This window comes from Cibotium barometz, chromosome 26, assembly GCF_041138505.1.
Source record: "Cibotium barometz isolate CiBa-2024 chromosome 26, ASM4113850v1, whole genome shotgun sequence".
Taxonomy (NCBI): Eukaryota; Viridiplantae; Streptophyta; class Polypodiopsida; order Cyatheales; family Cibotiaceae; genus Cibotium; species Cibotium barometz.
The window spans coordinates 18,454,590-18,481,368 of NC_141071.1; positions in this window are offsets into that span (position 1 = coordinate 18,454,590).

Genomic DNA, 26,779 nt, shown 5'->3' on the forward strand with positions numbered 1-26,779 from the left:
AATGCTAAGATTTGCTTCACCACCATGTGATCATGCTCTATAAAGGTAGATTGTCAAATCTTTGATTTGGATTACTCATTCTAGATTGGATGTTTACTTTTTTGTTTGTGTCTTGAGTTCATTTTCAGCTGACCCTCACAAATCCCACCTGCCAGTGCATCTTGCACTATTTGAATAATTTTCTTGATCGGGGTATCTTCTATTGGTGGAAGGGGGATCGGTTAGTTGGCTATTCTGAGTCTCACTAGGTTGGTGATATTAACACTCACCAATCGACTGCATGTTATTGGTTTACACGTGGTTCTGGTGCTATTTCCTTGAGTAGTAAAAAGCAACCCACTATTGCATTATCCTCCTCAAAGGCAGAATATCGTGTTGTTTGTTCTACTGCAAAAACTGAGGTGATATGGCTTTGAGGTGTCTACATCTACTTCAACTACTATTGATCAGTTGTTTATCTACATTGATAGCCCCACTTTGACTTTCATCAACTTTCATCTCTTTCAGGTTTCATGCTTGGATTATAGATAGTAGCACAACTTCTCACACACTAATCATCATGATTGGTGTTCTTCCTTCTCTAAGCAACCAGGGGACATCAGTCTCGATGACTCTTTTACAATTTCCATCAAAGGTGCTGGTACTAATCCTATTTTGTGCACCTCTACTTTGGCCTTGCATTCTACGTCTACAGATTCTGTGTTATGGCATGCATGCTTTTGCCACTTGAGCTTCTTTTATTTGCAATAGGCATATAAACATGGTTTGGTTGATGCTTAATCATCCATCAGTACCCCAGTTGGTGTGTGCACAACCATTTCTCCATGGCAAGCAACATCGATTACCTTTTCCTAAGGAGGCATCGCACATATCTACCAAACCACTCGAGCTTGTTCATGTAGACTTGTGTTGTCCTATGTCTACAAAATCTTTGAATAAGGCTCTTTACATATGATGATTATTGTTGACGACTGACTACTCCAAGTATACTTGGGCTTTCTTTCTTCAGTCTAAGGATCAATCTTTATCCATATTTCATGATTGGAAAGTCAAAGTGGGAAAAACAATGGGACTCCAAGAAGGCAAAATCTTTGTGCATTGATAAAGGGGGAGAGTTTCTCTCACATGAGTTTGACAAGTATTTGAAGAATCTTTGCATTCGCGATGCTAGTTTACTACAACTTATCCTCCATCCTAGAATGGGTTTTTTGTGGATGTAAGAATTAGTCTGTCATTGAGATGGGTCGAGGACTATACTTGAGCATAGTGGCTTGGCCAAGAAATTATAGGCTGAGGCATCAGCTATTGGAGTTCACATTTGGAATAGATTGCCTACATCAGTTGTACCATAGGTAAAACTCGTATGAGGCATTATTGGGCATCAAACCCTCTTGTGCCTATCTCCCAATATTTGGTTGCAAGGCTTATGTGCATGTAACTAAAGAGCATCACTCTAAGTTGGATTCTAAATCCATGCCGCACATTTTCCTTGGGTATAATTCTATATCCAAGGCCTATGAACTTTGGGATCCCGCAACTACAACTTACTAGCCACCATCAATCATGATGTTATGATGTTATTTTTGATGAGTGTCCTTCATGTACCTTATAAGAGTGAGCTTCTTCCTCTACCTTCAACTTCATCTCCGGGTCCTTCTCCTTTGGCTCAGCCTTCTACTTTGGCTGCTCCTCTGCCTCTTGTCTCAGCTCCTCTACCACCTTTGGTTTCAAAGGGGGCTTCTTTAGATTCAAATATAGAGGTTATTGAGGAGGATCCTCACCAAGAGGGTTCCTCGTTGGTTATATGAGACTATGAAAGATTCAGGCCTTCGTCAATTTCCGAAATCTAGTGAAAGTCATTCTCATCATGTTACTCGGTCTAAAAGCATGCTGTTGAGGATAATCACTTTCTGAATTTTGCCTTGATGTCTACCATTCTTCCTTCACCTCTACTGAGCCTTCCTCTCTGAGGAGACACTTTCTTCTCCACCTTGGATTATTACTATGCAGACAGAGCTTGATTCCATTAAGCACAATAGTACTTGGGTTCTTGTACCACGTCCACCTCAATGCAAGGTAATCAAAGTTCGTTGGGTCTATAAGAACAAGTATTATGAGGATGGAACTTTAGACAAACACGAAGAACATCTTGTTGTGAAGGGCTACTCCTAGAGAGTTAGTGTTGATTTTGATGAGGCTTTTATTCCTACAGTGTCGATTACTACCATTAGGATTATTTTGGCTCTTCTTACCCATCATGGGTGGGTGGCCTATTTTATAGATGGATGTCAAATCTGCTCTTCTTAATGGTGACCTTCAAGAGGAGGTCTATGTTGAGCAACCACTTGATATTGTTGTTGCGCATATTGTGTACCAACTTTGTAAAGATCTATATGGATTGAAGTAGGCTCATCGTGTGTGGTACTAGTGCATCGACACCTTCTTTCTGAAGATTGGTCATTGGTGGTTGGTCTTTGGTGATCACATTCATGTTCCAATCTTTACATTTTTGTTAAAGATGGTCTTATTTGTTAAAGATGGTCTTATTTGGCATTATCATTGTGTATGTGGATGGCTTGATCTTTATAGGAAGTCATAAGAGTTGGATTTTGTTTGTCATGGTGGCTGATCTTAGCCATGAGTTTGAGTTGATCAACCTTGAGTTCTTCATTTTTCCTTGGTTTTGAAGTTTGGTAGACTCCTCAGGGTATTTTTCTCTCTCAACGCAAGTATTGCAAAGGAGATTTTATAGCATTTCAAGGTGCATGGTTCCATCTCTTCTTCGATGGACCCTAATGCTAAGATTTGCTTCACCACCATGTGATCATGCTCTATAAAGGTAGATTGTCAAATCTTTGATTTGGATTACTCATTCTAGATTGGATGTTTACTTTTTTGTTTGTGTCTTGAGTTCATTTTCAGCTGACCCTCACAAATCCCACCTGCCAGTGCATCCTGCACTATTTGAATAATTTTCTTGATCGGGGTATCTTCTATTGGTGGAAGGGGGATCGGTTAGTTGGCTATTCTGAGTCTCACTAGGTTGGTGATATTAACACTCACCAATCGACTGCATGTTATTGGTTTACACGTGGTTCTGGTGCTATTTCCTTGAGTAGTAAAAAGCAACCCACTATTGCATTATCCTCCTCAAAGGCAGAATATCGTGTTGTTTGTTCTACTGCAAAAACTGAGGTGATATGGCTTTGAGGTGTCTACATCTACTTCAACTACTATTGATCAGTTGTTTATCTACATTGATAGCCCCACTTTGACTTTCATCAACTTTCATCTCTTTCAGGTTTCATGCTTGGATTATAGATAGTAGCACAACTTCTCACACACTAATCATCATGATTGGTGTTCTTCCTTCTCTAAGCAACCAGGGGACATCAGTCTCGATGACTCTTTTACAATTTCCATCAAAGGTGCTGGTACTATTCCTATTTTGTGCACCTCTACTTTGGCCTTGCATTCTACGTCTACAGATTCTGTGTTATGGCATGCATGCTTTTGCCACTTGAGCTTCTTTTATTTGCAATAGGCATATAAACATGGTTTGGTTGATGCTTAATCATCCATCAGTACCCCAGTTGGTGTGTGCACAACCATTTCTCCATGGCAAGCAACATCGATTACCTTTTCCTAAGGAGGCATCGCACATATCTACCAAACCACTCGAGCTTGTTCATGTAGACTTGTGTTGTCCTATGTCTACAAAATCTTTGAATAAGGCTCTTTACATATGATGATTATTGTTGACGCCTGACTACTCCAAGTATACTTGGGCTTTCTTTCTTCAGTCTAAGGATCAATCTTTATCCATATTTCATGATTGGAAAGTCAAAGTGGGAAAAACAATGGGACTCCAAGAAGGCAAAATCTTTGTGCATTGATAAAGGGGGAGAGTTTCTCTCACATGAGTTTGACAAGTATTTGAAGAATCTTTGCATTCGCGATGCTAGTTTACTACAACTTATCCTCCATCCTAGAATGGGTTTTTTGTGGATGTAAGAATTAGTCTGTCATTGAGATGGGTCGAGGACTATACTTGAGCATAGTGGCTTGGCCAAGAAATTATAGGCTGAGGCATCAGCTATTGGAGTTCACATTTGGAATAGATTGCCTACATCAGTTGTACCATAGGTAAAACTCGTATGAGGCATTATTGGGCATCAAACCCTCTTGTGCCTATCTCCCAATATTTGGTTGCAAGGCTTATGTGCATGTAACTAAAGAGCATCACTCTAAGTTGGATTCTAAATCCATGCCGCACATTTTCCTTGGGTATAATTCTATATCCAAGGCCTATGAACTTTGGGATCCCGCAACTACAACTTACTAGCCACCATCAATCATGATGTTATGATGTTATTTTTGATGAGTGTCCTTCATGTACCTTATAAGAGTGAGCTTCTTCCTCTACCTTCAACTTCATCTCCGGGTCCTTCTCCTTTGGCTCAGCCTTCTACTTTGGCTGCTCCTCTGCCTCTTGTCTCAGCTCCTCTACCACCTTTGGTTTCAAAGGGGGCTTCTTTAGATTCAAATATAGAGGTTATTGAGGAGGATCCTCACCAAGAGGGTTCCTCGTTGGTTATATGAGACTATGAAAGATTCAGGCCTTCGTCAATTTCCGAAATCTAGTGAAAGTCATTCTCATCATGTTACTCGGTCTAAAAGCATGCTGTTGAGGATAATCACTTTCTGAATTTTGCCTTGATGTCTACCATTCTTCCTTCACCTCTACTGAGCCTTCCTCTCTGAGGAGACACTTTCTTCTCCACCTTGGATTATTACTATGCAGACAGAGCTTGATTCCATTAAGCACAATAGTACTTGGGTTCTTGTACCACGTCCACCTCAATGCAAGGTAATCAAAGTTCGTTGGGTCTATAAGAACAAGTATTATGAGGATGGAACTTTAGACAAACACGAAGAACATCTTGTTGTGAAGGGCTACTCCTAGAGAGTTAGTGTTGATTTTGATGAGGCTTTTATTCCTACAGTGTCGATTACTACCATTAGGATTATTTTGGCTCTTCTTACCCATCATGGGTGGGTGGCCTATTTTATAGATGGATGTCAAATCTGCTCTTCTTAATGGTGACCTTCAAGAGGAGGTCTATGTTGAGCAACCACTTGATATTGTTGTTGCGCATATTGTGTACCAACTTTGTAAAGATCTATATGGATTGAAGTAGGCTCATCGTGTGTGGTACTAGTGCATCGACACCTTCTTTCTGAAGATTGGTCATTGGTGGTTGGTCTTTGGTGATCACATTCATGTTCCAATCTTTACATTTTTGTTAAAGATGGTCTTATTTGTTAAAGATGGTCTTATTTGGCATTATCATTGTGTATGTGGATGGCTTGATCTTTATAGGAAGTCATAAGAGTTGGATTTTGTTTGTCATGGTGGCTGATCTTAGCCATGAGTTTGAGTTGATCAACCTTGAGTTCTTCATTTTTCCTTGGTTTTGAAGTTTGGTAGACTCCTCAGGGTATTTTTCTCTCTCAACGCAAGTATTGCAAAGGAGATTTTATAGCATTTCAAGGTGCATGGTTCCATCTCTTCTTCGATGGACCCTAATGCTAAGATTTGCTTCACCACCATGTGATCATGCTCTATAAAGGTAGATTGTCAAATCTTTGATTTGGATTACTCATTCTAGATTGGATGTTTACTTTTTTGTTTGTGTCTTGAGTTCATTTTCAGCTGACCCTCACAAATCCCACCTGCCAGTGCATCCTGCACTATTTGAATAATTTTCTTGATCGGGGTATCTTCTATTGGTGGAAGGGGGATCGGTTAGTTGGCTATTCTGAGTCTCACTAGGTTGGTGATATTAACACTCACCAATCGACTGCATGTTATTGGTTTACACGTGGTTCTGGTGCTATTTCCTTGAGTAGTAAAAAGCAACCCACTATTGCATTATCCTCCTCAAAGGCAGAATATCGTGTTGTTTGTTCTACTGCAAAAACTGAGGTGATATGGCTTTGAGGTGTCTACATCTACTTCAACTACTATTGATCAGTTGTTTATCTACATTGATAGCCCCACTTTGACTTTCATCAACTTTCATCTCTTTCAGGTTTCATGCTTGGATTATAGATAGTAGCACAACTTCTCACACACTAATCATCATGATTGGTGTTCTTCCTTCTCTAAGCAACCAGGGGACATCAGTCTCGATGACTCTTTTACAATTTCCATCAAAGGTGCTGGTACTATTCCTATTTTCTGCACCTCTACTTTGGCCTTGCATTCTACGTCTACAGATTCTGTGTTATGGCATGCATGCTTTTGCCACTTGAGCTTCTTTTATTTGCAATAGGCATATAAACATGGTTTGGTTGATGCTTAATCATCCATCAGTACCCCAGTTGGTGTGTGCACAACCATTTCTCCATGGCAAGCAACATCGATTACCTTTTCCTAAGGAGGCATCGCACATATCTACCAAACCACTCGAGCTTGTTCATGTAGACTTGTGTTGTCCTATGTCTACAAAATCTTTGAATAAGGCTCTTTACATATGATGATTATTGTTGACGCCTGACTACTCCAAGTATACTTGGGCTTTCTTTCTTCAGTCTAAGGATCAATCTTTATCCATATTTCATGATTGGAAAGTCAAAGTGGGAAAAACAATGGGACTCCAAGAAGGCAAAATCTTTGTGCATTGATAAAGGGGGAGAGTTTCTCTCACATGAGTTTGACAAGTATTTGAAGAATCTTTGCATTCGCGATGCTAGTTTACTACAACTTATCCTCCATCCTAGAATGGGTTTTTTGTGGATGTAAGAATTAGTCTGTCATTGAGATGGGTCGAGGACTATACTTGAGCATAGTGGCTTGGCCAAGAAATTATAGGCTGAGGCATCAGCTATTGGAGTTCACATTTGGAATAGATTGCCTACATCAGTTGTACCATAGGTAAAACTCGTATGAGGCATTATTGGGCATCAAACCCTCTTGTGCCTATCTCCCAATGTTTGGTTGCAAGGCTTATGTGCATGTAACTAAAGAGCATCACTCTAAGTTGGATTCTAAATCCATGCCGCACATTTTCCTTGGGTATAATTCTATATCCAAGGCCTATGAACTTTGGGATCCCGCAACTACAACTTACTAGCCACCATCAATCATGATGTTATGATGTTATTTTTGATGAGTGTCCTTCATGTACCTTATAAGAGTGAGCTTCTTCCTCTACCTTCAACTTCATCTCCGGGTCCTTCTCCTTTGGCTCAGCCTTCTACTTTGGCTGCTCCTCTGCCTCTTGTCTCAGCTCCTCTACCACCTTTGGTTTCAAAGGGGGCTTCTTTAGATTCAAATATAGAGGTTATTGAGGAGGATCCTCACCAAGAGGGTTCCTCGTTGGTTATATGAGACTATGAAAGATTCAGGCCTTCGTCAATTTCCGAAATCTAGTGAAAGTCATTCTCATCATGTTACTCGGTCTAAAAGCATGCTGTTGAGGATAATCACTTTCTGAATTTTGCCTTGATGTCTACCATTCTTCCTTCACCTCTACTGAGCCTTCCTCTCTGAGGAGACACTTTCTTCTCCACCTTGGATTATTACTATGCAGACAGAGCTTGATTCCATTAAGCACAATAGTACTTGGGTTCTTGTACCACGTCCACCTCAATGCAAGGTAATCAAAGTTCGTTGGGTCTATAAGAACAAGTATTATGAGGATGGAACTTTAGACAAACACGAAGAACATCTTGTTGTGAAGGGCTACTCCTAGAGAGTTAGTGTTGATTTTGATGAGGCTTTTATTCCTACAGTGTCGATTACTACCATTAGGATTATTTTGGCTCTTCTTACCCATCATGGGTGGGTGGCCTATTTTATAGATGGATGTCAAATCTGCTCTTCTTAATGGTGACCTTCAAGAGGAGGTCTATGTTGAGCAACCACTTGATATTGTTGTTGCGCATATTGTGTACCAACTTTGTAAAGATCTATATGGATTGAAGTAGGCTCATCGTGTGTGGTACTAGTGCATCGACACCTTCTTTCTGAAGATTGGTCATTGGTGGTTGGTCTTTGGTGATCACATTCATGTTCCAATCTTTACATTTTTGTTAAAGATGGTCTTATTTGTTAAAGATGGTCTTATTTGGCATTATCATTGTGTATGTGGATGGCTTGATCTTTATAGGAAGTCATAAGAGTTGGATTTTGTTTGTCATGGTGGCTGATCTTAGCCATGAGTTTGAGTTGATCAACCTTGAGTTCTTCATTTTTCCTTGGTTTTGAAGTTTGGTAGACTCCTCAGGGTATTTTTCTCTCTCAACGCAAGTATTGCAAAGGAGATTTTATAGCATTTCAAGGTGCATGGTTCCATCTCTTCTTCGATGGACCCTAATGCTAAGATTTGCTTCACCACCATGTGATCATGCTCTATAAAGGTAGATTGTCAAATCTTTGATTTGGATTACTCATTCTAGATTGGATGTTTACTTTTTTGTTTGTGTCTTGAGTTCATTTTCAGCTGACCCTCACAAATCCCACCTGCCAGTGCATCCTGCACTATTTGAATAATTTTCTTGATCGGGGTATCTTCTATTGGTGGAAGGGGGATCGGTTAGTTGGCTATTCTGAGTCTCACTAGGTTGGTGATATTAACACTCACCAATCGACTGCATGTTATTGGTTTACACGTGGTTCTGGTGCTATTTCCTTGAGTAGTAAAAAGCAACCCACTATTGCATTATCCTCCTCAAAGGCAGAATATCGTGTTGTTTGTTCTACTGCAAAAACTGAGGTGATATGGCTTTGAGGTGTCTACATCTACTTCAACTACTATTGATCAGTTGTTTATCTACATTGATAGCCCCACTTTGACTTTCATCAACTTTCATCTCTTTCAGGTTTCATGCTTGGATTATAGATAGTAGCACAACTTCTCACACACTAATCATCATGATTGGTGTTCTTCCTTCTCTAAGCAACCAGGGGACATCAGTCTCGATGACTCTTTTACAATTTCCATCAAAGGTGCTGGTACTATTCCTATTTTCTGCACCTCTACTTTGGCCTTGCATTCTACGTCTACAGATTCTGTGTTATGGCATGCATGCTTTTGCCACTTGAGCTTCTTTTATTTGCAATAGGCATATAAACATGGTTTGGTTGATGCTTAATCATCCATCAGTACCCCAGTTGGTGTGTGCACAACCATTTCTCCATGGCAAGCAACATCGATTACCTTTTCCTAAGGAGGCATCGCACATATCTACCAAACCACTCGAGCTTGTTCATGTAGACTTGTGTTGTCCTATGTCTACAAAATCTTTGAATAAGGCTCTTTACATATGATGATTATTGTTGACGACTGACTACTCCAAGTATACTTGGGCTTTCTTTCTTCAGTCTAAGGATCAATCTTTATCCATATTTCATGATTGGAAAGTCAAAGTGGGAAAAACAATGGGACTCCAAGAAGGCAAAATCTTTGTGCATTGATAAAGGGGGAGAGTTTCTCTCACATGAGTTTGACAAGTATTTGAAGAATCTTTGCATTCGCGATGCTAGTTTACTACAACTTATCCTCCATCCTAGAATGGGTTTTTTGTGGATGTAAGAATTAGTCTGTCATTGAGATGGGTCGAGGACTATACTTGAGCATAGTGGCTTGGCCAAGAAATTATAGGCTGAGGCATCAGCTATTGGAGTTCACATTTGGAATAGATTGCCTACATCAGTTGTACCATAGGTAAAACTCGTATGAGGCATTATTGGGCATCAAACCCTCTTGTGCCTATCTCCCAATATTTGGTTGCAAGGCTTATGTGCATGTAACTAAAGAGCATCACTCTAAGTTGGATTCTAAATCCATGCCGCACATTTTCCTTGGGTATAATTCTATATCCAAGGCCTATGAACTTTGGGATCCCGCAACTACAACTTACTAGCCACCATCAATCATGATGTTATGATGTTATTTTTGATGAGTGTCCTTCATGTACCTTATAAGAGTGAGCTTCTTCCTCTACCTTCAACTTCATCTCCGGGTCCTTCTCCTTTGGCTCAGCCTTCTACTTTGGCTGCTCCTCTGCCTCTTGTCTCAGCTCCTCTACCACCTTTGGTTTCAAAGGGGGCTTCTTTAGATTCAAATATAGAGGTTATTGAGGAGGATCCTCACCAAGAGGGTTCCTCGTTGGTTATATGAGACTATGAAAGATTCAGGCCTTCGTCAATTTCCGAAATCTAGTGAAAGTCATTCTCATCATGTTACTCGGTCTAAAAGCATGCTGTTGAGGATAATCACTTTCTGAATTTTGCCTTGATGTCTACCATTCTTCCTTCACCTCTACTGAGCCTTCCTCTCTGAGGAGACACTTTCTTCTCCACCTTGGATTATTACTATGCAGACAGAGCTTGATTCCATTAAGCACAATAGTACTTGGGTTCTTGTACCACGTCCACCTCAATGCAAGGTAATCAAAGTTCGTTGGGTCTATAAGAACAAGTATTATGAGGATGGAACTTTAGACAAACACGAAGAACATCTTGTTGTGAAGGGCTACTCCTAGAGAGTTAGTGTTGATTTTGATGAGGCTTTTATTCCTACAGTGTCGATTACTACCATTAGGATTATTTTGGCTCTTCTTACCCATCATGGGTGGGTGGCCTATTTTATAGATGGATGTCAAATCTGCTCTTCTTAATGGTGACCTTCAAGAGGAGGTCTATGTTGAGCAACCACTTGATATTGTTGTTGCGCATATTGTGTACCAACTTTGTAAAGATCTATATGGATTGAAGTAGGCTCATCGTGTGTGGTACTAGTGCATCGACACCTTCTTTCTGAAGATTGGTCATTGGTGGTTGGTCTTTGGTGATCACATTCATGTTCCAATCTTTACATTTTTGTTAAAGATGGTCTTATTTGTTAAAGATGGTCTTATTTGGCATTATCATTGTGTATGTGGATGGCTTGATCTTTATAGGAAGTCATAAGAGTTGGATTTTGTTTGTCATGGTGGCTGATCTTAGCCATGAGTTTGAGTTGATCAACCTTGAGTTCTTCATTTTTCCTTGGTTTTGAAGTTTGGTAGACTCCTCAGGGTATTTTTCTCTCTCAACGCAAGTATTGCAAAGGAGATTTTATAGCATTTCAAGGTGCATGGTTCCATCTCTTCTTCGATGGACCCTAATGCTAAGATTTGCTTCACCACCATGTGATCATGCTCTATAAAGGTAGATTGTCAAATCTTTGATTTGGATTACTCATTCTAGATTGGATGTTTACTTTTTTGTTTGTGTCTTGAGTTCATTTTCAGCTGACCCTCACAAATCCCACCTGCCAGTGCATCCTGCACTATTTGAATAATTTTCTTGATCGGGGTATCTTCTATTGGTGGAAGGGGGATCGGTTAGTTGGCTATTCTGAGTCTCACTAGGTTGGTGATATTAACACTCACCAATCGACTGCATGTTATTGGTTTACACGTGGTTCTGGTGCTATTTCCTTGAGTAGTAAAAAGCAACCCACTATTGCATTATCCTCCTCAAAGGCAGAATATCGTGTTGTTTGTTCTACTGCAAAAACTGAGGTGATATGGCTTTGAGGTGTCTACATCTACTTCAACTACTATTGATCAGTTGTTTATCTACATTGATAGCCCCACTTTGACTTTCATCAACTTTCATCTCTTTCAGGTTTCATGCTTGGATTATAGATAGTAGCACAACTTCTCACACACTAATCATCATGATTGGTGTTCTTCCTTCTCTAAGCAACCAGGGGACATCAGTCTCGATGACTCTTTTACAATTTCCATCAAAGGTGCTGGTACTATTCCTATTTTCTGCACCTCTACTTTGGCCTTGCATTCTACGTCTACAGATTCTGTGTTATGGCATGCATGCTTTTGCCACTTGAGCTTCTTTTATTTGCAATAGGCATATAAACATGGTTTGGTTGATGCTTAATCATCCATCAGTACCCCAGTTGGTGTGTGCACAACCATTTCTCCATGGCAAGCAACATCGATTACCTTTTCCTAAGGAGGCATCGCACATATCTACCAAACCACTCGAGCTTGTTCATGTAGACTTGTGTTGTCCTATGTCTACAAAATCTTTGAATAAGGCTCTTTACATATGATGATTATTGTTGACGCCTGACTACTCCAAGTATACTTGGGCTTTCTTTCTTCAGTCTAAGGATCAATCTTTATCCATATTTCATGATTGGAAAGTCAAAGTGGGAAAAACAATGGGACTCCAAGAAGGCAAAATCTTTGTGCATTGATAAAGGGGGAGAGTTTCTCTCACATGAGTTTGACAAGTATTTGAAGAATCTTTGCATTCGCGATGCTAGTTTACTACAACTTATCCTCCATCCTAGAATGGGTTTTTTGTGGATGTAAGAATTAGTCTGTCATTGAGATGGGTCGAGGACTATACTTGAGCATAGTGGCTTGGCCAAGAAATTATAGGCTGAGGCATCAGCTATTGGAGTTCACATTTGGAATAGATTGCCTACATCAGTTGTACCATAGGTAAAACTCGTATGAGGCATTATTGGGCATCAAACCCTCTTGTGCCTATCTCCCAATGTTTGGTTGCAAGGCTTATGTGCATGTAACTAAAGAGCATCACTCTAAGTTGGATTCTAAATCCATGCCGCACATTTTCCTTGGGTATAATTCTATATCCAAGGCCTATGAACTTTGGGATCCTGCAACTACAACTTACTAGCCACCATCAATCATGATGTTATGATGTTATTTTTGATGAGTGTCCTTCATGTACCTTATAAGAGTGAGCTTCTTCCTCTACCTTCAACTTCATCTCCGGGTCCTTCTCCTTTGGCTCAGCCTTCTACTTTGGCTGCTCCTCTGCCTCTTGTCTCAGCTCCTCTACCACCTTTGGTTTCAAAGGGGGCTTCTTTAGATTCAAATATAGAGGTTATTGAGGAGGATCCTCACCAAGAGGGTTCCTCGTTGGTTATATGAGACTATGAAAGATTCAGGCCTTCGTCAATTTCCGAAATCTAGTGAAAGTCATTCTCATCATGTTACTCGGTCTAAAAGCATGCTGTTGAGGATAATCACTTTCTGAATTTTGCCTTGATGTCTACCATTCTTCCTTCACCTCTACTGAGCCTTCCTCTCTGAGGAGACACTTTCTTCTCCACCTTGGATTATTACTATGCAGACAGAGCTTGATTCCATTAAGCACAATAGTACTTGGGTTCTTGTACCACGTCCACCTCAATGCAAGGTAATCAAAGTTCGTTGGGTCTATAAGAACAAGTATTATGAGGATGGAACTTTAGACAAACACGAAGAACATCTTGTTGTGAAGGGCTACTCCTAGAGAGTTAGTGTTGATTTTGATGAGGCTTTTATTCCTACAGTGTCGATTACTACCATTAGGATTATTTTGGCTCTTCTTACCCATCATGGGTGGGTGGCCTATTTTATAGATGGATGTCAAATCTGCTCTTCTTAATGGTGACCTTCAAGAGGAGGTCTATGTTGAGCAACCACTTGATATTGTTGTTGCGCATATTGTGTACCAACTTTGTAAAGATCTATATGGATTGAAGTAGGCTCATCGTGTGTGGTACTAGTGCATCGACACCTTCTTTCTGAAGATTGGTCATTGGTGGTTGGTCTTTGGTGATCACATTCATGTTCCAATCTTTACATTTTTGTTAAAGATGGTCTTATTTGTTAAAGATGGTCTTATTTGGCATTATCATTGTGTATGTGGATGGCTTGATCTTTATAGGAAGTCATAAGAGTTGGATTTTGTTTGTCATGGTGGCTGATCTTAGCCATGAGTTTGAGTTGATCAACCTCGAGTTCTTCATTTTTCCTTGGTTTTGAAGTTTGGTAGACTCCTCAGGGTATTTTTCTCTCTCAACGCAAGTATTGCAAAGGAGATTTTATAGCATTTCAAGGTGCATGGTTCCATCTCTTCTTCGATGGACCCTAATGCTAAGATTTGCTTCACCACCATGTGATCATGCTCTATAAAGGTAGATTGTCAAATCTTTGATTTGGATTACTCATTCTAGATTGGATGTTTACTTTTTTGTTTGTGTCTTGAGTTCATTTTCAGCTGACCGTCACAAATCCCACCTGCCAGTGCATCCTGCACTATTTGAATAATTTTCTTGATCGGGGTATCTTCTATTGGTGGAAGGGGGATCGGTTAGTTGGCTATTCTGAGTCTCACTAGGTTGGTGATATTAACACTCACCAATCGACTGCATGTTATTGGTTTACACGTGGTTCTGGTGCTATTTCCTTGAGTAGTAAAAAGCAACCCACTATTGCATTATCCTCCTCAAAGGCAGAATATCGTGTTGTTTGTTCTACTGCAAAAACTGAGGTGATATGGCTTTGAGGTGTCTACATCTACTTCAACTACTATTGATCAGTTGTTTATCTACATTGATAGCCCCACTTTGACTTTCATCAACTTTCATCTCTTTCAGGTTTCATGCTTGGATTATAGATAGTAGCACAACTTCTCACACACTAATCATCATGATTGGTGTTCTTCCTTCTCTAAGCAACCAGGGGACATCAGTCTCGATGACTCTTTTACAATTTCCATCAAAGGTGCTGGTACTATTCCTATTTTCTGCACCTCTACTTTGGCCTTGCATTCTACGTCTACAGATTCTGTGTTATGGCATGCATGCTTTTGCCACTTGAGCTTCTTTTATTTGCAATAGGCATATAAACATGGTTTGGTTGATGCTTAATCATCCATCAGTACCCCAGTTGGTGTGTGCACAACCATTTCTCCATGGCAAGCAACATCGATTACCTTTTCCTAAGGAGGCATCGCACATATCTACCAAACCACTCGAGCTTGTTCATGTAGACTTGTGTTGTCCTATGTCTACAAAATCTTTGAATAAGGCTCTTTACATATGATGATTATTGTTGACGACTGACTACTCCAAGTATACTTGGGCTTTCTTTCTTCAGTCTAAGGATCAATCTTTATCCATATTTCATGATTGGAAAGTCAAAGTGGGAAAAACAATGGGACTCCAAGAAGGCAAAATCTTTGTGCATTGATAAAGGGGGAGAGTTTCTCTCACATGAGTTTGACAAGTATTTGAAGAATCTTTGCATTCGCGATGCTAGTTTACTACAACTTATCCTCCATCCTAGAATGGGTTTTTTGTGGATGTAAGAATTAGTCTGTCATTGAGATGGGTCGAGGACTATACTTGAGCATAGTGGCTTGGCCAAGAAATTATAGGCTGAGGCATCAGCTATTGGAGTTCACATTTGGAATAGATTGCCTACATCAGTTGTACCATAGGTAAAACTCGTATGAGGCATTATTGGGCATCAAACCCTCTTGTGCCTATCTCCCAATGTTTGGTTGCAAGGCTTATGTGCATGTAACTAAAGAGCATCACTCTAAGTTGGATTCTAAATCCATGCCGCACATTTTCCTTGGGTATAATTCTATATCCAAGGCCTATGAACTTTGGGATCCCGCAACTACAACTTACTAGCCACCATCAATCATGATGTTATGATGTTATTTTTGATGAGTGTCCTTCATGTACCTTATAAGAGTGAGCTTCTTCCTCTACCTTCAACTTCATCTCCGGGTCCTTCTCCTTTGGCTCAGCCTTCTACTTTGGCTGCTCCTCTGCCTCTTGTCTCAGCTCCTCTACCACCTTTGGTTTCAAAGGGGGCTTCTTTAGATTCAAATATAGAGGTTATTGAGGAGGATCCTCACCAAGAGGGTTCCTCGTTGGTTATATGAGACTATGAAAGATTCAGGCCTTCGTCAATTTCCGAAATCTAGTGAAAGTCATTCTCATCATGTTACTCGGTCTAAAAGCATGCTGTTGAGGATAATCACTTTCTGAATTTTGCCTTGATGTCTACCATTCTTCCTTCACCTCTACTGAGCCTTCCTCTCTGAGGAGACACTTTCTTCTCCACCTTGGATTATTACTATGCAGACAGAGCTTGATTCCATTAAGCACAATAGTACTTGGGTTCTTGTACCACGTCCACCTCAATGCAAGGTAATCAAAGTTCGTTGGGTCTATAAGAACAAGTATTATGAGGATGGAACTTTAGACAAACACGAAGAACATCTTGTTGTGAAGGGCTACTCCTAGAGAGTTAGTGTTGATTTTGATGAGGCTTTTATTCCTACAGTGTCGATTACTACCATTAGGATTATTTTGGCTCTTCTTACCCATCATGGGTGGGTGGCCTATTTTATAGATGGATGTCAAATCTGCTCTTCTTAATGGTGACCTTCAAGAGGAGGTCTATGTTGAGCAACCACTTGATATTGTTGTTGCGCATATTGTGTACCAACTTTGTAAAGATCTATATGGATTGAAGTAGGCTCATCGTGTGTGGTACTAGTGCATCGACACCTTCTTTCTGAAGATTGGTCATTGGTGGTTGGTCTTTGGTGATCACATTCATGTTCCAATCTTTACATTTTTGTTAAAGATGGTCTTATTTGTTAAAGATGGTCTTATTTGGCATTATCATTGTGTATGTGGATGGCTTGATCTTTATAGGAAGTCATAAGAGTTGGATTTTGTTTGTCATGGTGGCTGATCTTAGCCATGAGTTTGAGTTGATCAACCTTGAGTTCTTCATTTTTCCTTGGTTTTGAAGTTTGGTAGACTCCTCAGGGTATTTTTCTCTCTCAACGCAAGTATTGCAAAGGAGATTTTATAGCATTTCAAGGTGCATGGTTCCATCTCTTCTTCGATGGACCCTAATGCTAAGATTTGCTTCACCACCATGTGATCATGCTCTATAAAGGTAGATTGTCAAATCTTTGATTTGGATTACTCATTCTAGATTGGATGTTTACTTTTTTGTTTGTGTCTTGAGTTCATTTTCAGCTGACCCTCACAAATCCCACCTGCCAGTGCATCCTGCACTATTTGAATAATTTTCTTGATCGGGGTATCTTCTATTGGTGGAAGGGGGATCGGTTAGTTGGCTATTCTGAGTCTCACTAGGTTGGTGATATTAACACTCACCAATCGACTGCATGTTATTGGTTTACACGTGGTTCTGGTGCTATTTCCTTGAGTAGTAAAAAGCAACCCACTATTGCATTATCCTCCTCAAAGGCAGAATATCGTGTTGTTTGTTCTACTGCAAAAACTGAGGTGATATGGCTTTGAGGTGTCTACATCTACTTCAACTACTATTGATCAGTTGTTTATCTACATTGATAGCCCCACTTTGACTTTCATCAACTTTCATCTCTTTCAGGTTTCATGCTTGGATTATAGATAGTAGCACAACTTCTCACACACTAATCATCATGATTGGTGTTCTTCCTTCTCTAAGCAACCAGGGGACATCAGTCTCGATGACTCTTTTACAATTTCCATCAAAGGTGCTGGTACTATTCCTATTTTCTGCACCTCTACTTTGGCCTTGCATTCTACGTCTACAGATTCTGTGTTATGGCATGCATGCTTTTGCCACTTGAGCTTCTTTTATTTGCAATAGGCATATAAACATGGTTTGGTTGATGCTTAATCATCCATCAGTACCCCAGTTGGTGTGTGCACAACCATTTCTCCATGGCAAGCAACATCGATTACCTTTTCCTAAGGAGGCATCGCACATATCTACCAAACCACTCGAGCTTGTTCATGTAGACTTGTGTTGTCCTATGTCTACAAAATCTTTGAATAAGGCTCTTTACATATGATGATTATTGTTGACGACTGACTACTCCAAGTATACTTGGGCTTTCTTTCTTCAGTCTAAGGATCAATCTTTATCCATATTTCATGATTGGAAAGTCAAAGTGGGAAAAACAATGGGACTCCAAGAAGGCAAAATCTTTGTGCATTGATAAAGGGGGAGAGTTTCTCTCACATGAGTTTGACAAGTATTTGAAGAATCTTTGCATTCGCGATGCTAGTTTACTACAACTTATCCTCCATCCTAGAATGGGTTTTTTGTGGATGTAAGAATTAGTCTGTCATTGAGATGGGTCGAGGACTATACTTGAGCATAGTGGCTTGGCCAAGAAATTATAGGCTGAGGCATCAGCTATTGGAGTTCACATTTGGAATAGATTGCCTACATCAGTTGTACCATAGGTAAAACTCGTATGAGGCATTATTGGGCATCAAACCCTCTTGTGCCTATCTCCCAATCTTTGGTTGCAAGGCTTATGTGCAGGTAACTAAAGAGCATCACTCTAAGTTGGATTCTAAATCCATGCCGCACATTTTCCTTGGGTATAATTCTATATCCAAGGCCTATGAACTTTGGGATCCCGCAACTACAACTTACTAGCCACCATCAATCATGATGTTATGATGTTATTTTTGATGAGTGTCCTTCATGTACCTTATAAGAGTGAGCTTCTTCCTCTACCTTCAACTTCATCTCCGGGTCCTTCTCCTTTGGCTCAGCCTTCTACTTTGGCTGCTCCTCTGCCTCTTGTCTCAGCTCCTCTACCACCTTTGGTTTCAAAGGGGGCTTCTTTAGATTCAAATATAGAGGTTATTGAGGAGGATCCTCACCAAGAGGGTTCCTCGTTGGTTATATGAGACTATGAAAGATTCAGGCCTTCGTCAATTTCCGAAATCTAGTGAAAGTCATTCTCATCATGTTACTCGGTCTAAAAGCATGCTGTTGAGGATAATCACTTTCTGAATTTTGCCTTGATGTCTACCATTCTTCCTTCACCTCTACTGAGCCTTCCTCTCTGAGGAGACACTTTCTTCTCCACCTTGGATTATTACTATGCAGACAGAGCTTGATTCCATTAAGCACAATAGTACTTGGGTTCTTGTACCACGTCCACCTCAATGCAAGGTAATCAAAGTTCGTTGGGTCTATAAGAACAAGTATTATGAGGATGGAACTTTAGACAAACACGAAGAACATCTTGTTGTGAAGGGCTACTCCTAGAGAGTTAGTGTTGATTTTGATGAGGCTTTTATTCCTACAGTGTCGATTACTACCATTAGGATTATTTTGGCTCTTCTTACCCATCATGGGTGGGTGGCCTATTTTATAGATGGATGTCAAATCTGCTCTTCTTAATGGTGACCTTCAAGAGGAGGTCTATGTTGAGCAACCACTTGATATTGTTGTTGCGCATATTGTGTACCAACTTTGTAAAGATCTATATGGATTGAAGTAGGCTCATCGTGTGTGGTACTAGTGCATCGACACCTTCTTTCTGAAGATTGGTCATTGGTGGTTGGTCTTTGGTGATCACATTCATGTTCCAATCTTTACATTTTTGTTAAAGATGGTCTTATTTGTTAAAGATGGTCTTATTTGGCATTATCATTGTGTATGTGGATGGCTTGATCTTTATAGGAAGTCATAAGAGTTGGATTTTGTTTGTCATGGTGGCTGATCTTAGCCATGAGTTTGAGTTGATCAACCTTGAGTTCTTCATTTTTCCTTGGTTTTGAAGTTTGGTAGACTCCTCAGGGTATTTTTCTCTCTCAACGCAAGTATTGCAAAGGATATTTTATAGCATTTCAAGGTGCATGGTTCCATCTCTTCTTCGATGGACCCTAATGCTAAGATTTGCTTCACCACCATGTGATCATGCTCTATAAAGGTAGATTGTCAAATCTTTGATTTGGATTACTCATTCTAGATTGGATGTTTACTTTTTTGTTTGTGTCTTGAGTTCATTTTCAGCTGACCCTCACAAATCCCACCTGCCAGTGCATCCTGCACTATTTGAATAATTTTCTTGATCGGGGTATCTTCTATTGGTGGAAGGGGGATCGGTTAGTTGGCTATTCTGAGTCTCACTAGGTTGGTGATATTAACACTCACCAATCGACTGCATGTTATTGGTTTACACGTGGTTCTGGTGCTATTTCCTTGAGTAGTAAAAAGCAACCCACTATTGCATTATCCTCCTCAAAGGCAGAATATCGTGTTGTTTGTTCTACTGCAAAAACTGAGGTGATATGGCTTTGAGGTGTCTACATCTACTTCAACTACTATTGATCAGTTGTTTATCTACATTGATAGCCCCACTTTGACTTTCATCAACTTTCATCTCTTTCAGGTTTCATGCTTGGATTATAGATAGTAGCACAACTTCTCACACACTAATCATCATGATTGGTGTTCTTCCTTCTCTAAGCAACCAGGGGACATCAGTCTCGATGACTCTTTTACAATTTCCATCAAAGGTGCTGGTACTATTCCTATTTTATGCACCTCTACTTTGGCCTTGCATTCTACGTCTACAGATTCTGTGTTATGGCATGCATGCTTTTGCCACTTGAGCTTCTTTTATTTGCAATAGGCATATAAACATGGTTTGGTTGATGCTTAATCATCCATCAGTACCCCAGTTGGTGTGTGCACAACCATTTCTCCATGGCAAGCAACATCGATTACCTTTTCCTAAGGAGGCATCGCACATATCTACCAAACCACTCGAGCTTGTTCATGTAGACTTGTGTTGTCCTATGTCTACAAAATCTTTGAATAAGGCTCTTTACATATGATGATTATTGTTGACGACTGACTACTCCAAGTATACTTGGGCTTTCTTTCTTCAGTCTAAGGATCAATCTTTATCCATATTTCATGATTGGAAAGTCAAAGTGGGAAAAACAATGGGACTCCAAGAAGGCAAAATCTTTGTGCATTGATAAAGGGGGAGAGTTTCTCTCACATGAGTTTGACAAGTATTTGAAGAATCTTTGCATTCGCGATGCTAGTTTACTACAACTTATCCTCCATCCTAGAATGGGTTTTTTGTGGATGTAAGAATTAGTCTGTCATTGAGATGGGTCGAGGACTATACTTGAGCATAGTGGCTTGGCCAAGAAATTATAGGCTGAGGCATCAGCTATTGGAGTTCACATTTGGAATAGATTGCCTACATCAGTTGTACCATAGGTAAAACTCGTATGAGGCATTATTGGGCATCAAACCCTCTTGTGCCTATCTCCCAATATTTGGTTGCAAGGCTTATGTGCAGGTAACTAAAGAGCATCACTCTAAGTTGGATTCTAAATCCATGCCGCACATTTTCCTTGGGTATAATTCTATATCCAAGGCCTATGAACTTTGGGATCCCGCAACTACAACTTACTAGCCACCATCAATCATGATGTTATGATGTTATTTTTGATGAGTGTCCTTCATGTACCTTATAAGAGTGAGCTTCTTCCTCTACCTTCAACTTCATCTCCGGGTCCTTCTCCTTTGGCTCAGCCTTCTACTTTGGCTGCTCCTCTGCCTCTTGTCTCAGCTCCTCTACCACCTTTGGTTTCAAAGGGGGCTTCTTTAGATTCAAATATAGAGGTTATTGAGGAGGATCCTCACCAAGAGGGTTCCTCGTTGGTTATATGAGACTATGAAAGATTCAGGCCTTCGTCAATTTCCGAAATCTAGTGAAAGTCATTCTCATCATGTTACTCGGTCTAAAAGCATGCTGTTGAGGATAATCACTTTCTGAATTTTGCCTTGATGTCTACCATTCTTCCTTCACCTCTACTGAGCCTTCCTCTCTGAGGAGACACTTTCTTCTCCACCTTGGATTATTACTATGCAGACAGAGCTTGATTCCATTAAGCACAATAGTACTTGGGTTCTTGTACCACGTCCACCTCAATGCAAGGTAATCAAAGTTCGTTGGGTCTATAAGAACAAGTATTATGAGGATGGAACTTTAGACAAACACGAAGAACATCTTGTTGTGAAGGGCTACTCCTAGAGAGTTAGTGTTGATTTTGATGAGGCTTTTATTCCTACAGTGTCGATTACTACCATTAGGATTATTTTGGCTCTTCTTACCCATCATGGGTGGGTGGCCTATTTTATAGATGGATGTCAAATCTGCTCTTCTTAATGGTGACCTTCAAGAGGAGGTCTATGTTGAGCAACCACTTGATATTGTTGTTGCGCATATTGTGTACCAACTTTGTAAAGATCTATATGGATTGAAGTAGGCTCATCGTGTGTGGTACTAGTGCATCGACACCTTCTTTCTGAAGATTGGTCATTGGTGGTTGGTCTTTGGTGATCACATTCATGTTCCAATCTTTACATTTTTGTTAAAGATGGTCTTATTTGTTAAAGATGGTCTTATTTGGCATTATCATTGTGTATGTGGATGGCTTGATCTTTATAGGAAGTCATAAGAGTTGGATTTTGTTTGTCATGGTGGCTGATCTTAGCCATGAGTTTGAGTTGATCAACCTTGAGTTCTTCATTTTTCCTTGGTTTTGAAGTTTGGTAGACTCCTCAGGGTATTTTTCTCTCTCAACGCAAGTATTGCAAAGGAGATTTTATAGCATTTCAAGGTGCATGGTTCCATCTCTTCTTCGATGGACCCTAATGCTAAGATTTGCTTCACCACCATGTGATCATGCTCTATAAAGGTAGATTGTCAAATCTTTGATTTGGATTACTCATTCTAGATTGGATGTTTACTTTTTTGTTTGTGTCTTGAGTTCATTTTCAGCTGACCCTCACAAATCCCACCTGCCAGTGCATCCTGCACTATTTGAATAATTTTCTTGATCGGGGTATCTTCTATTGGTGGAAGGGGGATCGGTTAGTTGGCTATTCTGAGTCTCACTAGGTTGGTGATATTAACACTCACCAATCGACTGCATGTTATTGGTTTACACGTGGTTCTGGTGCTATTTCCTTGAGTAGTAAAAAGCAACCCACTATTGCATTATCCTCCTCAAAGGCAGAATATCGTGTTGTTTGTTCTACTGCAAAAACTGAGGTGATATGGCTTTGAGGTGTCTACATCTACTTCAACTACTATTGATCAGTTGTTTATCTACATTGATAGCCCCACTTTGACTTTCATCAACTTTCATCTCTTTCAGGTTTCATGCTTGGATTATAGATAGTAGCACAACTTCTCACACACTAATCATCATGATTGGTGTTCTTCCTTCTCTAAGCAACCAGGGGACATCAGTCTCGATGACTCTTTTACAATTTCCATCAAAGGTGCTGGTACTATTCCTATTTTGTGCACCTCTACTTTGGCCTTGCATTCTACGTCTACAGATTCTGTGTTATGGCATGCATGCTTTTGCCACTTGAGCTTCTTTTATTTGCAATAGGCATATAAACATGGTTTGGTTGATGCTTAATCATCCATCAGTACCCCAGTTGGTGTGTGCACAACCATTTCTCCATGGCAAGCAACATCGATTACCTTTTCCTAAGGAGGCATCGCACATATCTACCAAACCACTCGCGCTTGTTCATGTAGACTTGTGTTGTCCTATGTCTACAAAATCTTTGAATAAGGCTCTTTACATATGATGATTATTGTTGACGACGACTGACTACTCCAAGTATACTTGGGCTTTCTTTCTTCAGTCTAAGGATCAATCTTTATCCATATTTCATGATTGGAAAGTCAAAGTGGGAAAAACAATGGGACTCCAAGAAGGCAAAATCTTTGTGCATTGATAAAGGGGGAGAGTTTCTCTCACATGAGTTTGACAAGTATTTGAAGAATCTTTGCATTCGCGATGCTAGTTTACTACAACTTATCCTCCATCCTAGAATGGGTTTTTTGTGGATGTAAGAATTAGTCTGTCATTGAGATGGGTCGAGGACTATACTTGAGCATAGTGGCTTGGCCAAGAAATTATAGGCTGAGGCATCAGCTATTGGAGTTCACATTTGGAATAGATTGCCTACATCAGTTGTACCATAGGTAAAACTCTTATGAGGCATTATTGGGCATCAAACCCTCTTGTGCCTATCTCCCAATATTTGGTTGCAAGGCTTATGTGCATGTAACTAAAGAGCATCACTCTAAGTTGGATTCTAAATCCATGCCGCACATTTTCCTTGGGTATAATTCTATATCCAAGGCCTATGAACTTTGGGATCCTGCAACTACAACTTACTAGCCACCATCAATCATGATGTTATGATGTTATTTTTGATGAGTGTCCTTCATGTACCTTATAAGAGTGAGCTTCTTCCTCTACCTTCAACTTCATCTCCGGGTCCTTCTCCTTTGGCTCAGCCTTCTACTTTGGCTGCTCCTCTGCCTCTTGTCTCAGCTCCTCTACCACCTTTGGTTTCAAAGGGGGCTTCTTTAGATTCAAATATAGAGGTTATTGAGGAGGATCCTCACCAAGAGGGTTCCTCGTTGGTTATATGAGACTATGAAAGATTCAGGCCTTCGTCAATTTCCGAAATCTAGTGAAAGTCATTCTCATCATGTTACTCGGTCTAAAAGCATGCTGTTGAGGATAATCACTTTCTGAATTTTGCCTTGATGTCTACCATTCTTCCTTCACCTCTACTGAGCCTTCCTCTCTGAGGAGACACTTTCTTCTCCACCTTGGATTATTACTATGCAGACAGAGCTTGATTCCATTAAGCACAATAGTACTTGGGTTCTTGTACCACGTCCACCTCAATGCAAGGTAATCAAAGTTCGTTGGGTCTATAAGAACAAGTATTATGAGGATGGAACTTTAGACAAACACGAAGAACATCTTGTTGTGAAGGGCTACTCCTAGAGAGTTAGTGTTGATTTTGATGAGGCTTTTATTCCTACAGTGTCGATTACTACCATTAGGATTATTTTGGCTCTTCTTACCCATCATGGGTGGGTGGCCTATTTTATAGATGGATGTCAAATCTGCTCTTCTTAATGGTGACCTTCAAGAGGAGGTCTATGTTGAGCAACCACTTGATATTGTTGTTGCGCATATTGTGTACCAACTTTGTAAAGATCTATATGGATTGAAGTAGGCTCATCGTGTGTGGTACTAGTGCATCGACACCTTCTTTCTGAAGATTGGTCATTGGTGGTTGGTCTTTGGTGATCACATTCATGTTCCAATCTTTACATTTTTGTTAAAGATGGTCTTATTTGTTAAAGATGGTCTTATTTGGCATTATCATTGTGTATGTGGATGGCTTGATCTTTATAGGAAGTCATAAGAGTTGGATTTTGTTTGTCATGGTGGCTGATCTTAGCCATGAGTTTGAGTTGATCAACCTTGAGTTCTTCATTTTTCCTTGGTTTTGAAGTTTGGTAGACTCCTCAGGGTATTTTTCTCTCTCAACGCAAGTATTGCAAAGGAGATTTTATAGCATTTCAAGGTGCATGGTTCCATCTCTTCTTCGATGGACCCTAATGCTAAGATTTGCTTCACCACCATGTGATCATGCTCTATAAAGGTAGATTGTCAAATCTTTGATTTGGATTACTCATTCTAGATTGGATGTTTACTTTTTTGTTTGTGTCTTGAGTTCATTTTCAGCTGACCCTCACAAATCCCACCTGCCAGTGCATCTTGCACTATTTGAATAATTTTCTTGATCGGGGTATCTTCTATTGGTGGAAGGGGGATCGGTTAGTTGGCTATTTTGATTCTCACTAGGTTGGTGATATTAACACTCACCAATCGACTGCATGTTATTGGTTTACACGTGGTTCTGGTGCTATTTCCTTGAGTAGTAAAAAGCAACCCACTATTGCATTATCCTCCTCAAAGGCAGAATATCGTGTTGTTTGTTCTACTGCAAAAACTGAGGTGATATGGCTTTGAGGTGTCTACATCTACTTCAACTACTATTGATCAGTTGTTTATCTACATTGATAGCCCCACTTTGACTTTCATCAACTTTCATCTCTTTCAGGTTTCATGCTTGGATTATAGATAGTAGCACAACTTCTCACACACTAATCATCATGATTGGTGTTCTTCCTTCTCTAAGCAACCAGGGGACATCAGTCTCGATGACTCTTTTACAATTTCCATCAAAGGTTCTGGTACTATTCCTATTTTGTGCACCTCTACTTTGGCCTTGCATTCTACGTCTACAGATTCTGTGTTATGGCATGCATGCTTTTGCCACTTGAGCTTCTTTTATTTGCAATAGGCATATAAACATGGTTTGGTTGATGCTTAATCATCCATCAGTACCCCAGTTGGTGTGTGCACAACCATTTCTCCATGGCAAGCAACATCGATTACCTTTTCCTAAGGAGGCATCGCACATATCTACCAAACCACTCGAGCTTGTTCATGTAGACTTGTGTTGTCCTATGTCTACAAAATCTTTGAATAAGGCTCTTTACATATGATGATTATTGTTGACGACTGACTACTCCAAGTATACTTGGGCTTTCTTTCTTCAGTCTAAGGATCAATCTTTATCCATATTTCATGATTGGAAAGTCAAAGTGGGAAAAACAATGGGACTCCAAGAAGGCAAAATCTTTGTGCATTGATAAAGGGGGAGAGTTTCTCTCACATGAGTTTGACAAGTATTTGAAGAATCTTTGCATTCGCGATGCTAGTTTACTACAACTTATCCTCCATCCTAGAATGGGTTTTTTGTGGATGTAAGAATTAGTCTGTCATTGAGATGGGTCGAGGACTATACTTGAGCATAGTGGCTTGGCCAAGAAATTATAGGCTGAGGCATCAGCTATTGGAGTTCACATTTGGAATAGATTGCCTACATCAGTTGTACCATAGGTAAAACTCGTATGAGGCATTATTGGGCATCAAACCCTCTTGTGCCTATCTCCCAATATTTGGTTGCAAGGCTTATGTGCATGTAACTAAAGAGCATCACTCTAAGTTGGATTCTAAATCCATGCCGCACATTTTCCTTGGGTATAATTCTATATCCAAGGCCTATGAACTTTGGGATCCTGCAACTACAACTTACTAGCCACCATCAATCATGATGTTATGATGTTATTTTTGATGAGTGTCCTTCATGTACCTTATAAGAGTGAGCTTCTTCCTCT